This window comes from Kogia breviceps, chromosome 10 (assembly GCF_026419965.1).
Source record: "Kogia breviceps isolate mKogBre1 chromosome 10, mKogBre1 haplotype 1, whole genome shotgun sequence".
NCBI classification, from domain to species: Eukaryota; Metazoa; Chordata; class Mammalia; order Artiodactyla; family Physeteridae; genus Kogia; species Kogia breviceps.
Window position 1 is genome coordinate 45,633,336 of NC_081319.1, and position 15,884 is coordinate 45,649,219.

The following is a 15,884-nucleotide window of genomic DNA, read 5'->3' on the forward strand; positions in this document are numbered from 1 at the left end:
GCTAGGCCCGTGAGCCATGGCTGCTGAGCCTGCGCATCCGGAGCCTGTGCTCCGCAACGGGAGAGGCCACGACAGTGAGAGGCCCGCGTACCACAAAAAAAAAAAAAAAAAAAAAAGAATGTACACAGATGCCAAATAAACACATGAAAGTATGTTCAATATCATAATCATTACAGTAACACAAATTAAGATCACAAGACACCACATTTATTAGAATGACTAAAATTAAAAATGACAAGTATGTGGAGCAACTAGAATTCTACATACATTGCTTGTGGGAACGTAAAATGGCACAATCATTCTGGAAAATAGTTTGGCAGTTTCATAAAAATGTTAAACACAGGGACTTCCCTGGTGGTGCAGTGGTTAAGAACCTGCCTGACAATGCAGGGGACACGGGTTCGAGCCCTGGTCTGGGAAGATCCCACATGCCACGGAGCAACTAAGCCTGTGTGCCACAACTACGGAGCCTGCACTCTAGAGCCCGCGAGCCACAACTACTGAGCCCGCGTGCCACAACCACTGAAGCCTGTGTGCCTAGAGCCCATGCTTTGTGACGAGAAGCCACTGCAATCAGAAGCCCATGCGCTGCAACAAAGAGTAGTCCCCACTCACTGCAATGAGAGAAAGCTGCGTACAGCAACAAAGACCCAACGCAGCCAAAAAAAAAAGTTAAACACATATCTATCATATATGCCCCAGCCACTGCATTATCATTTCACTTAATGAAAAATTATGTTCACAGAAAAATCTACATGTAAAAGTTGATAGCAACATTACTCCTAAGAGTCCAAAATTGGTAACAATCCTTAAGTCCCTGAACGGGTACATGGATAAATAAACTGTGGTATATCCACAAAAAGGAATAGTACTCAGCAATCAAAAGGAATGAACTAATGGTATATACAACAATACAGAGGAATCTCAACTGCATGATGTTAAGTAAAAGAAACCAGTCTCAAAGATTACATACTATAGGATCCCACTTATATAACATTCTGGAAAAGGTAAAACCATACAGGCATCACTGAATGCCAGGGACTGGGATGGGACATGGTGTACCTAAAAAAGGGAGCAGCACAAGGTCATTCTTTGGGATGTTGGAATTGTTCTGTATTCTTCTTGTGGTGGTAACAAGAGTCTATGCATGTGTTAATTCTTGTACAACTACACTCCAAAAAAATATGAATTGCATTGTGTATAAATTTTATATATAAATCAATACAAATACACACACAATCAGGCAAATTCAAGCAAAAACGAAAGCAGAAAGTTTATTCCTGATATACAAAGAATTATATAATGATTTTTCCTGATATATAGGATAGAATTTAGGCCAAAAATAAGTAAACAACAAACAACACTTTTTAATGCCAAAGGCCACCATTCACAACACATACACAACAGTACTGAATACAGTAATGAAGGTTATGCCTTACATAGTATAGTGAACACCTTTAAAAAGTGAAGACTACAGGAGATGGAAGAAGGAATAGAAGACTTAATCACACTACTCTCAGTCCAAGACTGTCATGAGAACAAAAAATAAGTAAGGATATAGAAGACCTAAATAACCTAAGTAAAAGATTAGATATTATGGACATGTATTAAAATTTAGACTCAAATAATAGAAAATGTACCTTTTTCTTAAATATGAAATGTTCCATTAAGGTACCTACACAATAGGTGATAAAGAAAACCTTAATAGAATCCATAAAGTAAAAAATAATAACTCTAATGATCACAGTGCTGTAGAAGTAGAAAGTAATAAAAAAAAATCAATAATCCAAAAGGCCCTTCTACCTGGAAAATTTTAAAACACTATTAAACAATCCTTGAGTAAAGGAAAAATGCAAACCAAAATTGTAGAATTAAAAAAAAAATAGTAAAAACACTATATATAAGAATCTATAGGATACAATTAAAGCAGTCATCAGAAGAAAATGTGACCTGCAAATACATTTGTATTTGAAAATGTAAGAAGTGTGTGAACTAAATTCCCAACACAAAAAGCTGAAAAAAGAACAAGGTAAAGCAAAGTGAAGCAAAGGGAGAAAATAAAGATGCAAGCAGAAACTGACAAGGTAAAAGGAAAAAAAGGGAAATGATATATCAGAATGCTGCCTCTGAAAAATATCAACAACATAGATAAAGCACTCACTAAATTAATCAAGAAAAAGGGGAGACAGCAAAGATACACAAAAAGAAAAATTACTACTGCCTGACCTCAATTTAATGGTGTGAAAGTCAGCTACATTATATATAGAAGTAGTTCATAATTTATTGCTGTATAATATTCCATGGTGTGAACACAGAAAAATGTACATACCCATTTTACTCTTGGACATTTGGGTTGTTTGGAGTTTGGAACCACAATGAGTAAAGCTGTTATGGACATTCTTATACATGTCTTTTTGTAAACACATAAATATGTGTTCTGATTAAGGATGACAAAAAATACAGAACAATTTAAGAAAGAACTTAAAAGAAAAATGTATGATTTACACAAAGAAAACTATGGATTGTTATGGAGCGATAAGAAAACACTGGAAAAAATGAAGCAGCAGCTTAATATAGTGGTAAAGAACTTGTAATCTGGAGTCAAGAAACCTGAGTGCGAGTGTAACAGTGCTTGACAGAATAGCATGTCGGAGATGATCACACACTCACATTTCATAGGCTTGATATAATGACTGAAGGCATTTGTCCAACTAGATACTAGAAAATATCATAAAGCATAAAGCTGCAAGAATTCCATTTTTGAAATTTGCATGGAAAATACAAATAAAAGAAAGAGCAAAACATTCACAAGTATATTTAAGACTTCAGCAAATAAAAAAGATAAAGGACAGATTTCATCTAATGATATCCTTACTTTACTACCTTTACGAGAAAGACTCTCAACAGGTTGTGAAAATTTTAAATAATGGGGGAAGACAAACTTATGATAATATACATCTGTCAAAATAAATACGCAACCTTGGAAAAAGTATTTGAAATATTTGAAACTTTTTACAAAGAATCAATATCTTTAGGTATAAATAACTTACTTTTACCAATATAAGTTTTATGAACACTCTAGTGTAAAAAATTACAGAAACAAGCAAAAGACTAATAAAAGAATTCTAAACTGCCTACAAGCAAATAAATCATGTACCCTCACTAGTAGGCAAAGAAATGCAAATTTAGGAAGAATAAGAATCTGTTTTAAAACAAAGCAGACTAGCAAAGATGAGCTGGCAAGGTCATGGGTAGATGGATAAATCTCAAATATAGCTCATATGAGAGTAAGTGTTCAACCTTTCCTCTAGCTGGTAGGAAAGTGAGTTGTTACTTCTCCAAAGCCTTAAAAATGTTATTTTCTACTCAACCCACTGAACCAACCTTAGCCACTGGGGACAGCCACCAAAAACAACAGGAACTACGAACCTGCAGCGTGCAAAAAGGAGACCTCAAACACAGTAAGATAAGCGAAATGAGAAGACAGAAAAACACACAACAGATGAAGGAGCAAGATAAAAACACACCAGACCTAACAGATGAAGAGGTAATAGCCAATCTACCTGAAAGAGAATTTAGAATAATGATGGTGAAGATGATGCAAAATCTTGGAAATAGAATAGACAATTTGCAAGAAACAGTTAACAGGGACCTAGAAGAAATAAAGAGGAAGCAAGCAACGATGAGCAACACAATAAATGAAATTAAAAATACTCAAGATGGGATCAATAGCAGAATAACTGAGGCAGAAGGACGGATAAGTGACCTGGAAGATAAAATAGTGGAAATAACTGCTGCAGAGCAGAAGAAAGAAAAAAGAATGAAAAGAACTGAGGACAGTCTCAGAGATCTCTGGGACAACATTAAACGCACCAACATTCGAATCATAGGGGTCCCAGAAGAAGAAGAGAAAAAGAAAGGGACTGAGAAAATATTTGAAGAGATTATAGTTGAAAACTTCCCTAATATAGGAAAGGAAATAGTCAATCAAGTCCAGGAAGCACAGAGAGTCCCATACAGGATAAACCCAAGAATAAACACGCCGAGACACATAATAATCAAACTGTCAAAAATTAAATACAAAGAAAACATATTAAAAGCAGCAAGGGAAAAACAACAAATAACACACAAGGGAATCCCCATAAGGCTAACATCTGATCTTTCAGCAGAAACTCTACAAGTCAGAAGGGAGTGGCAGGACATATTTAAAGTGATGAAGGAAAAAAACCTACAACCAAGATTACTCTACCCAGCAAGGATCTCATTCAGATTTGATGGAGAAATTAAAACCTTTACAGACAAGCAAAAGCTGAGAGAGTTCAGCACCACCAAACCAGCTCTACAACAAATCCTAAAGGAACTTCTCTAGGCAAGAAACACAAGAGAAGGAAAAGACCTACAAGAACAACCCGAAACAAGTAAATGGTAATAGGAACATACATATCGATAATTACCTTAAATGTAAATGGATTAAATGCTCCCACCAAAAGACACAGACTGGCTGAATGGATACAAAAACAAGACCCATATATATGCTGTCTACAAGAGACCCACTTCAGACCTAGGGACACATACAGACTGAAAGTAAGGGGATGGAAAAAGATATTCCATGCAAATGGAAATCAGAAGAAAGCTGGAGTAGCAATTCTCATATCAGACAAAATAGACTTTAAAATAAAGACTATTACAAGAGACAAAGAAGGACACTACATAATGATCAAGGGATCGATCCATGAAGAAGATATAACAATTGTAAATATTTATGCACCCAACATAGGAGCACCTCAATACATAAGGCAAATACTAACAGCCTTAAAAGGGGAAATCGATAGCAACACAATTATAATGGGGGACTTTAACACCCCACTTTCACCAATGGACAGATCATCCAAAATGAAAATAAATAAGGAAACACAAGCTTTAAATGATACATTACACAAGATGGACTTAATTGATATTTATAGGACATTCCATCCAAAAACAACAGAATACACATTTTTCTCAAGTGCTCATGGAACATTCTCCAGGATTGATCATATATTGGGTCACAAATCTAGCCTTGGCAAATTTAAGAAAATTGAAATCGTATCAAGTATCTTTTCCGACCACAACGCTATGAGACTAAATATCAATTATAGGAAAAGATCTGTAAAAAATACAAACACATGGAGGCTAAACAATACACTACTTAATAACGAAGTGATCACTGAAGAAATCAAAGAGGAAATCAAAAAATACTTAGAAACAAACGACAATGGAGACACAACGACCCAAAACCTATGGGATACAGCAAAAGCAGTTCTATGAGGCAAGTTTATAGCAATACAATCATACCTTAAGAAACAGGAAACATCTCGAATAAACAACCTAACTTTGCACTTAAAGCAATTAGAGAAAGAAGAACAAAAAACCCCCAAATTTAGCAGAAGGAAAGAAATCATAAAGATCAGATCAGAAATGAATGAAAAAGAAGTGAAGGAAACAATAGCAAAGATCAATAAAACTAAAAGCTGGTTCTTTGAGAAGATAAATAAAATTGATAAACCGTTAGCCAGACTCATCAAGAATAAAAGGGAGAAGACTCAAATCAATAGAATTAGAAATGAAAAAGGAGATATAACAACTGACACTGCAGAAATACAAAAGATTATTAGAGATTACTACAAGCAACTGTATGCCAATAAAACGGACAACCTGGAAGAAATGGACAAATTCTTAGAAATGCACAACCTGCCGAGACTGAACCAGGAAGAAATAGAAAATATGAACAGACCAATCACAAGCACTGAAATTGAAACTGTGATTAAAAATCTTCCAGCAAACAAAAGTCCAGGACCAGATGGCTTCACAGGCGAATTCTATCAAACATTTAGAGAAGAGCTAACACCTATCCTTCTCAAACTCTTCCAACAGATAGCAGAGGGAGGAACACTCCCAAACTCATTCTATGAGGCCAACATCACCCTGATACCAAAACCAGACAAAGACGTCACAAAGAAAGAAAACTACAGGCCAATATCACTGATGAACATAGATGCAAAAATCCTCAACAAAATATTAGCAAACAGAATCCAACAGCACATTAAAAGGATCATACACCATGATCAAGTGGGGTTTATCCCAGGAATGCAAGGATTCTTCAATATACGCAAATCAATCAATGTGATACACCATATCAACAAACTGAAGGAGAAAAACCATATGATCATCTCAATAGATGCAGAGAAAGCTTTTGACAAAATTCAACACTCATTTATGATAAAAACCTTGCAGAAAGTGGGCATAGAGGGAACTTTCCTCAACATAATAAAGGCCATATATGACAAACCCACAGCTAGCATCGTTCTCAATGGTGAAAAACTGAAACCATTTCCACTAAGATCAGGAACAAGACAAGGTTGCCCACTCTCACCACTCTTATTCAACATAGTTTTGGAAGTTCTAGCCACAGCAATCAGAGAAGAAAAAGAAATAAAAGGAATCCAAATAGGAAAAGAAGAAGTAAAGCTGTCACTGTTTGCAGATGACATGATACTATACATAGAGAATCCTAAGGATGCTACCAGAAAACTACTAGAGCTAATCAATGAATTTAGTAAAGTTGCAGGATACAAAATTAATGCACAGAAATCTCTGGCATTCTTATACACTAATGATGAAAAATCTGAGAGTGAAATTAAGAAAACGCTCCCATTTACCATTGCAACAAAAAGAATAAAATATCTAGGAATAAACCTACCTAAGGAGACAAAAGACTTGTATGCAGAAAACTATAAGACACTGATGAAAGAAATTAAAGATGATACAAATAGGTGGAGAAATATACCATGTTCTTGGATTGGAAGAATCAACATTGTGAAAATGACTATACTACCCAAAGCAATCTACCGATTCAATGCAATCCCTATCAAATTACCACTGGCATTTTTTACAGAACTAGAACAAAAAATTTCACAATTTGTATGGAAACACAAAAGACCCCGAATAGCCAAAGCAATCTTGAGAACGAGAAATGGAGCTGGAGGAACTAGGCTCCCTGACTTCAGACTCTACTACAAGGCTACAGTAATCAAGACAATATGGTACTGGCACAAAAACAGAAATATAGATCAATGGAACAGGATAGAGAGCCCAGAGATAAACCCACACACATATGGTCACCTTATCTTTGATAAAGGAGGGAAGGATATACAGTGGAGAAAAGACAGCCTCTTCAATAAGTGGTGCTGGGAAAACTGGACAGCTACATGTAAAAGTATGAAATTAGAACACTCCCTAACACCACACACAAAAATAAACTCAAAATGGGTTAAAGACCTAAATGTAAGGCCAGACACTATCAAACTCTTAGAGGAAAACATAGGCAGAACACTATACGACATAAATCACAGCAAGATCCTTTTTGACCCATCTCCTAGAGAAATGGAAATAAAAACACAAATAAACAAATGGGACCTAATGAAACTTAAAAGCTTTTGCACAGCAAAGGATACCATAAACAAGACCAAAAGACAACCCTCAGAATGGGAGAAAATATTTGCAAATGAAGCAACTGACAAAGGATTAATTTCCAAAATTTATAAGCAACTCATGCAGCTCAATAACAAAAAAACAAACAACCCAATCCAAAAATGGGCAGAAGAACTAAATAGACATTTCTCCAAAGAAGATATACAGATTGCTAACAAACACATGAAAGAATGCTCAACCTCATTAATCATTAGAGAAATGCAAATCAAAACTACAATGAGATATCATCTCACACCGGTCAGATTGGCCATCATCAAAAACTCTAGAAACAATAAATGCTGGAGAGGGTGTGGAGAAAAGGGAACCCTCTTGCACTGCTGGTGGGAATGTAAATTGATACAGCCGCTATGGAGAACAGTATGGAGGTTCCTTAAAAAACTACAAATAGAACTACCATACGACCCAGCAATCCCACTACTGGGAATATACCCTGAGAAAACTATAATTCAGAAAGACTCATGTACCAAAATGTTCATTGCAGCTCTATTTACAATAGCCAGGACATGGAAGCAACCTAAGTGTCCATCAACAGATGAATGGATAAAGAAGATGTGGCACATATATACAATGGAATATTACTCAGCCATAAAAAGAAATGAAACTGAGTTATTTATAATGAGGTGGATGGACCTGGAGTCTGTCATACAGAGTGAAGTAAGTCAGAAGGAGAAAAACAAATACCGTATGCTAACACATATATATGGACTCTAAGGGAAAAAAATGTCATGAAGAGGTTAGTGGTAGGATGGGAATAAAACACAGACTTACTCGAGCATGGACTTGAGGATATGGGGAGGGGGAGGGGTGGGCTGTGTCGAAGTGGGGGAGTGGCAGGGACATATATATACTATCAATTGTAAATTAGATAGCTGGTGGGAAGCTGCTGCGTGGCACAGGGAGATCACCTCTGTGCTGTGTGACCGCCTGGGGGGGTGGGATGGGGAGGGTGGGAGAGAGGGTGATGCAAGAGGGAGGAGATGTGGGAGCATGTGTGTATGTATAACTGATTTGGTTTGTTGTAGAGGGAAAACTAACACACTATTGTAAAACAATTATACTACAATAAAGATGTTAAAAAAAAAAAAAAAAAATGTTATTTTCTTCTGACACAGTTGTTATATCTCGTTATATCTCAAGAATTTTAGCCTAACCAAGTGATGAACAAAAGAGCTTTGAGAAGAATGCTCATGGTAGTACTGTTAATAAGACAAACAAAAATAGAAACCACCTTAACATCCCAAGATAGGGAATTTGTTAAATCCTAATTGTAGCAAAGATTGCATCTACCCATATCCAGTTTTACCTTCTTTCATTACAAACACTAATGATGCATATGGGGAGGGCAGGTGGAGTAGGAAAGGGAAGTCACGGAAGTGACACTACATGATTTCCAAAGCCAGCTTTAAAAGGCCATGCGGCTTCTGCCTGGCTCTCTTGGGACACTCTCTCTTGGAACCCAGCCACTACGCTGTGAGGAAGCCCGAGCAGCCTTTAGGGGCCCATGTGGAAAGGAACTGAGGCTCCCAGCCCACAGCCCACTAGGGTTCCCAGGGAACAGCGAGCACCAACTTTCCAGTCATCTGAGTGAGCCTTCTGGAGAGTTTATTCTCCAGCTCCCACTCAACCTCTCCCGACCTTGCCCAAATTACAGATTGGGGAGCAAAATAAATTACTGCTCTTGTTTAAGCCACTACATTTTGAAGTAGTTACACAGCAAAAGTGAAATATAGCTTAAGCATCTAACGAAAGAAGAAATTTTTCCAGGCGCAACAAAAGTTTCGTACAGCAATGGTCATAATTTTAAAAACACAGACATGTCACTAGGAAGTGATGATGAGGTCTACTGTATTTATTGATGGAGTGTTATGCAGCCATTACTAACAATCTGGCAAAACTAAAATAATGCCTATTATTTTGAGTGAAACAAACTAGACAAACTGCAGCAAACACCTAAAGATAAAAGAAACTGCATACAAGATTTGTTTCTAACATAGTAATTCTAAGTCCCTGAGAAGATACAATATATGACAGACTCTAATTTTGGATCTAAACCTACAAGCATCTTGTGCCCTAAATAAATTCTCATTTAGTCATTTCAGGAAAACTAAATGAACAGCACTGACTGACTCCCTAAAACTAACTGCCCAGGGCACCATATTTAATCTTAAGCAACATGCACCAGACCTCTAGAACAGTATTAATCTTACAACACTGAGGAGGGAAGATTACAGGCTACAAGCAAAAACTAGTGCCAAGGATGAATAATCAAAGCTACTTTAGAGAACCAAAAAGTGACCTCGGGTCACTTCAGTTTGCAATCCACTATGGATTCAGCTTTGATTTAAATTCATCTTGCCATTTGGCTCAACATAACTAAATTTTACACGTGGAAAAAAAAAAAGCAGAGGCTGTTTAGGTCTATAGTCCAAACCACAGAACAACGAGTTCATGTCCAACATTCAAATGGTTCTTGGCAGTAATTTCAGAACAGACATACGTACATAATGTGAAGATGGTATGATGAAATGTTCACAATGTCAGGAACTGGTCGAAATATATGAAGCTTCCATCACAAAGAAAATGATATCTTGATCAAAAGTAAGCAAAAGGATAAAAACGCCTCCAGTACATATCATAAGGACAAAATTATGAGATAAATAAAAAATAATGATGATGTAGAGAACATCCAAGTTATTTATTTCTCAAGAGGTAAAACTGATCTGTTTCAATCAACTGTCACAGGTGAAAATCAATTAGCACAGCCTGGCCATCAAATGATAATAGTCTCAAAAAAAATAAATTACGTGGATAATACACTGACACGATTTTCCCATTTAATGTTGATGGAAGTGAAAAATGTACTGATTAAATCTAAAATTGTTTTTGGTTTACACTTTCCTTAAAGAAGTTTAGCCAAGTAGCTTAGTAAAATGTTTCTTACAGAACACATTAACGTAGACAAAAATGTCAATACAAACTCATGTTATTAATATGTATAAAGTAATTACCATATTTTAAATTAGCAACCATTGAGTCAGGATGCCTAGTGACTTTGTGAGAAAAAAAGTGAGCTGACTTAACTTTCAAATTTTTCAAAGTTTTATATGCATGAAATTTCATAGTGATCTTCCATAGTACTTCCAAACAACATAAGCAATCTGCACCTTCTGGCTTATTACTAATCACTGTTGTGCTATTTGGTCAAAACATGAAACCTGAAGCAACAGCTTCAGTCAAACTAGATTGCTAAAATAAAAATGGACAGCAGCTCCTGTCAAAATTAGCAAGTAAGACAAAAATTAGAAAGGCAGTAACCGTAGTAACACCCAGAAGGAAATCATCTTACCAACGAGCATGAACAAATCCACCTGTGAAACACGGTATGACTTTAAAAATAATTTTAAATTGCTAAGTGACCCCAAAGCATATGAAGTGCAATGTATGCATCACTGATTATGCAGTTACAAAGTACATTCAAGGTCACATACCTCAAAAAAAAAAAATAACTGAGGCAGATGTTTGAATCCATGTAACTTGTAAACAAGTTGATGTGAGTACACTACGCTCAATTAATTGAAATACAGCAGAGTAGGGTTCCCGGGGTTTTATATGTTTTCTATTTTCTAACATCAAGAATGGGGCACTGGATTGTTTTGTTTTTAATTTTAATTTTTATTTATTTATTTTTGGTTGCATTGGGTCTTCATTGCTGCATGGCTTTCTCTAGTTGCAGCGATCAGGGGCTACTCTTTGTTGCTGTGCGTGGGCTTCTCGCTGTGGTGGCTTCTCTTGTTGCAGAGCTCGGGCTCTAGGTGCACAGGCATCACTAGTTGTGGCACACAGGCTTAGTCACTCTGCGGCACGTGGGGTCTTTCCAGACCAGGGATCGAACCCACGTCCCCTGCATTGTAAGGTAGATTCTTAACCACTGCGCCACCAAGGAAGTCCCACATTACCTGGTCTTCTTAACTTATTCAAACATTTCTTGCTTGTCTAAAGATCATTCTCTGACAGATTCCTCAGGAAGAGCTCATGGGAACTGATCTCTTCCATGTTCATACATCTACCTGTGGTCTCTGTAACAGAACACCCAAGATACTGAATATAAAATCCCTGATGAGAGACTCTGGGAGAAGCAGCTAAGATAGTGCTTAATTTTACTTAAAAGTTTATCCTAAAGGAATAATTACAGATGTCCATGTGAAAGGATTTAGCCATAAGAATGTTCTCCCTTGGCAAAAAAAAAATGAAATTTTAAAATGTGCAGTAGTGAACTGATGGAATGCATTGGGATACCTTCACATGATGGAACGTCATAACACTTTAAAAACAATATTGAACAGTTATACTGAGTTAGACACACATTCCCAACATCACTGAATAGGAAAAATATGAACAAACAGTATACAACTGATCCAATTACTGTAAAAAGATTCTAATAGCATGCGTATGTGGCAGCAGGGAGAAGGAAATTCGTGAATGTCTGTGTATGTGTACACATATATGCACAATAAATATGAATTTGAAAGATATATATCAAAATTTTTGAAGAGATTATTTTGGGATGGTTAAGCAATTTATTTTAGTCTTCTGTATTCTATATCTCATATATTCTGGATTTTCAATACTAAACTAAAATTCATAAAAGTTATAAACATAATCTGATAAAAATAAATTAAAATGGCATTAGCTACTTTAAGTTTCTAGATATTATAATTAAGGGAAATTGCAATGACCTCAGTCCAATACCTGTCTTCCTAGTAAAACAGCAGGAAACACCTTTATGCACTTCCAAACTCCTCCAGCCCCAGATCTTCAAGATCGAATATTTGTAGGACACATTAATAAGCTTGGAAGAATGAGAAAAATAAAACTACAAAGTAAACCAGGAATTTTTTTTAAAAATCAGTTTACAGGGCAAAGATTAGTAAATAAACTCACACCTAACTTACAAGGTTTACTCTTATGCCCGGTCAGGCCTTCCAGAAGCTTCTCGCTGAGAGTCATTCAAGTATCTGAATTGTGAAAAGGTTATCAATTCCCTAACATCTAGTGATGATGCAAGAATTACTTACAAAGTACCATCTACCACGGGTTCAGAAAGTATCCTTTTAGGGGTTCATTTGTTTCTTCTTTTTTGAAAACAGGGTAGAAAAACAGTTTGTCACTTTTTGTTTTGCCCAATTTTCCTATTTACTTGAATATGCAGAACACATGATTTGTAACTCAAGAGAGTTCCCTTGTCACCATGGCTGTGAACACTTTTCACAACATCACAAGTAACGGGTACTCTCATGATCTACCTTTCTAGAGAACAATTTAGCATTGTTTATGCACAGCCTTCTAAGTGTGCATAACACCTGTGGTAATCTACTAGCAGCAGACACAAAGTTGTATGTAAACAGAATGCTCACTGCATCAGGGTGAGGGCAAACCAAAAAGTCAGAGGCAAAAAGGTCAACAGTGGGAGAAGGGTTAAATTACCATAGTGGCACAAAATGAAAAATTACGTAGCAATTTTTTAAATGTTCTTACAGTATATTTAATGACGTATTCATGAAAATGATAAATCGACACATTTTTATCGTAATTTTATAAATGTACACATAAAATTCATAGACATATGGACCAAAGACTAAAAAGAGATAAACCCACATGGCAACGGTAGCGAGATTACAGTCGATTTTGTTTTCTTCTTTAGGTTCTTCTAAATTTTCTGCAGTAAATAGTAATTTCTCTTATTTTAAAGGAATGGCATGGGCCTCTTTTGGGGACTGAATTTCAACAACAAAAAAATATCACCATATAGAGGCATCAATCCTCCAAAAAGAACAGGTGCAGTTCTTTCTCCCTGTCCAGCAGGAAGCAGTAAGCCTGGTATTTGTCCCTGGGTCCCTTCGTCTTCCACTCATTCTAGCCCATTAACAACCAAGCACTTGAAAAAAACACAATTAGCAATAATACTAAGATTGGTAAACCTGCCCCTAAAACACACACCTATATACAAATATTTGTACTTTTAAGTAAAAATAAAACAATGGCCATTGTGTTGAAACCCCTAAGGAAGGCCAGTGTGACAGCCGTACATGAGCGGAGTCTTCTTCCTCCTGCCCAGCCTCTTTCTATGTCCCCTCCTCACTGCTCACTGCATTCAGCACTGCTGGCCTTCCTTCTCCTCCTGGGTCTCCCCAAGACCCCTCACACCTCAGGGAAGCTGAACTACAAAGTTCTTCCTGCAGAGGTTCACACAGCACACTCCTTCTTGTCACTGAGGGCTCAGCTGGAACATCACCTCCTCAGAGAGGCCCTCCCTGACTTCCCTCCCAGCAAATGGTGTCTGCCTCCAATCCCTGCACACTTCCCCTTGCAAGACACTCTATCAACATCATCCTGTGTAATGCTCTTCAGAACACTAACACTATCCGAAATAATTCTGTTTCCTTGTTTATTGCCTGGCCTGAGCATCAGCTTTAGCATTTATAAACTCCATGAACTTGACAAAATCACTCAACACACTAAGTCTCATTTGAGAATAACCCAGGGTTATAAGTCACTAAGTGTCTGGCCTATAATAAATGTTCGCTATAATGGTAAATTGTTTTAATTTAAAAAAATAGAAACTTACCTTTTAAATGACAATTCACTGTATATTACTGCGTGGCCATAGATACGTTTTAAAGATTATAGGACAAGACAGAAAAGATGCAGAATGGTTAGAGGCCTCAGCACCTGAGGATCAATATATCACTGAGTTTGCTTGGTTTTCTCTCTGCCTCATACATCCCAGATTGGGTGCTGGATAATCCAGGAGCCAAACAGCACACAAACACAAATACACAGGAAAAACCAGCTCTCTCAAGCCAAAGGATCAGAAAAGGGGCAGCGTGGAAAGACCAAAAACATTAAGACAGTAGCTACTCTACTCTAGCCGAACACCACGGACAGACGATGGCCCCTTCAGCAAAGGGCAAGAGAAGTGACTAGCCTCCTACTCTCACATGACCATAACAAGGCACCCCAACACTCCTCCCTGCCAGGGAAATAGAAAGGACCAAGAGAGAGCTGGTACTTTCATCCCAACCCAGCAATAACAAGGCCCCCGGCCCCAACCATGGTATCAGTAGAGATACTGATGGGACGCCTGGACCTCCACCCATTTATAGCAGTAATCATGTCCCCCTCCTTCTTTCTGCTGGGATGGCATCAGAGGAGGCAAGTGGGAAGCCTTCACCTTTACCACCTTCCACCAGGAATGGGGCGCCCACCCCTACCCAACCAGTGTCAGTGGAGGAATAATGAGGAGCCCTTCCCCTACCAGCCAGGGGGGCATCAGAAGAAGCCCAGTGGCCTTTGCCCAGCAGTAAGGAGGGGCTCTACCACACCCCTGAGGTGTCAAGAGAAGTCCACAGGGGAACCTGGACTGTCACCCCGACCTGGAAGGAACAAAGCATCACCATCCTTCCTCTGCCAGTTCGGTGTCAGAGGAGGCCTACTAAAACAAAAGATTTAAATAAAATTCAGAGTCTTAAAACATAACACCCAAAATATACAATGGATATAGAGCTTCTGTTTAACAAGTTGACAGAGTTCTGAAGCTCTGTTTCACAACAATGTGAATCTACTTAACACTCCTAACTGTATACTTAAGAATGGTTAACAGTAAATTTTATGTTTTTAACCACAATTTTTAAAAAATTTAAGTGCCAATATTAGTTAAAATCAAGATTTCTCATATAATACATGTAATTATTCATTTATTTAAGATACATGGAATATTAAACATTATAAAACAATTACAAAATCATATTAATTAGTGCATATTATTTTACTACCTTTGTGAAATATCTTAAACTCAATAAATCCAAGAAAAATAAAACTCTCAGCCTCTCTTACCACAATTTACACAACAAAACTACTCAAGTGGTACTTTTTCTAATACAATGACTTGGAAAATTTAATAGCAAAATGTTAGACACAGACTATACTTTCTCTGAGGCTCAAATTTCTTCACAGAATTAAATCAGATTAATTAAAGGCAAAAAATGGATTGCTTTCTATTTTGACTTTCAAGATCAAGTTTACTATGTAAGCCTGACAATTATTAATTACTGAAATTTTGAGTTTTATAAAAACCCAAATTTAACGTGTTGCATTTCATGCAGGAGAAACATGGCAAACACTATATTTAAGTAGCCCCATTCCACACTTCCTAGCAGTGTTACCTTCACCATGTTGTACAAAACTCCAATTTGACAGTTATCTCCCCTCAGAAAAAGGGTAATTGGTCCAATAAGTATAAAGAATACTGCATACTACATTACCCTCATGAAGATTTGTAATACACATGAGCACAC

The 15,884-nt window shown here is 37.0% G+C and overlaps 1 protein-coding gene across 4 annotated transcripts in view; it reads right to left on the minus strand.

The window, feature by feature from the left end:
* Nucleotides 1-15,884, minus strand: part of ULK4 (unc-51 like kinase 4) — a 559,443-nt gene that overhangs the window by 423,260 nt on the left and 120,299 nt on the right. The window lies entirely within an intron of this gene.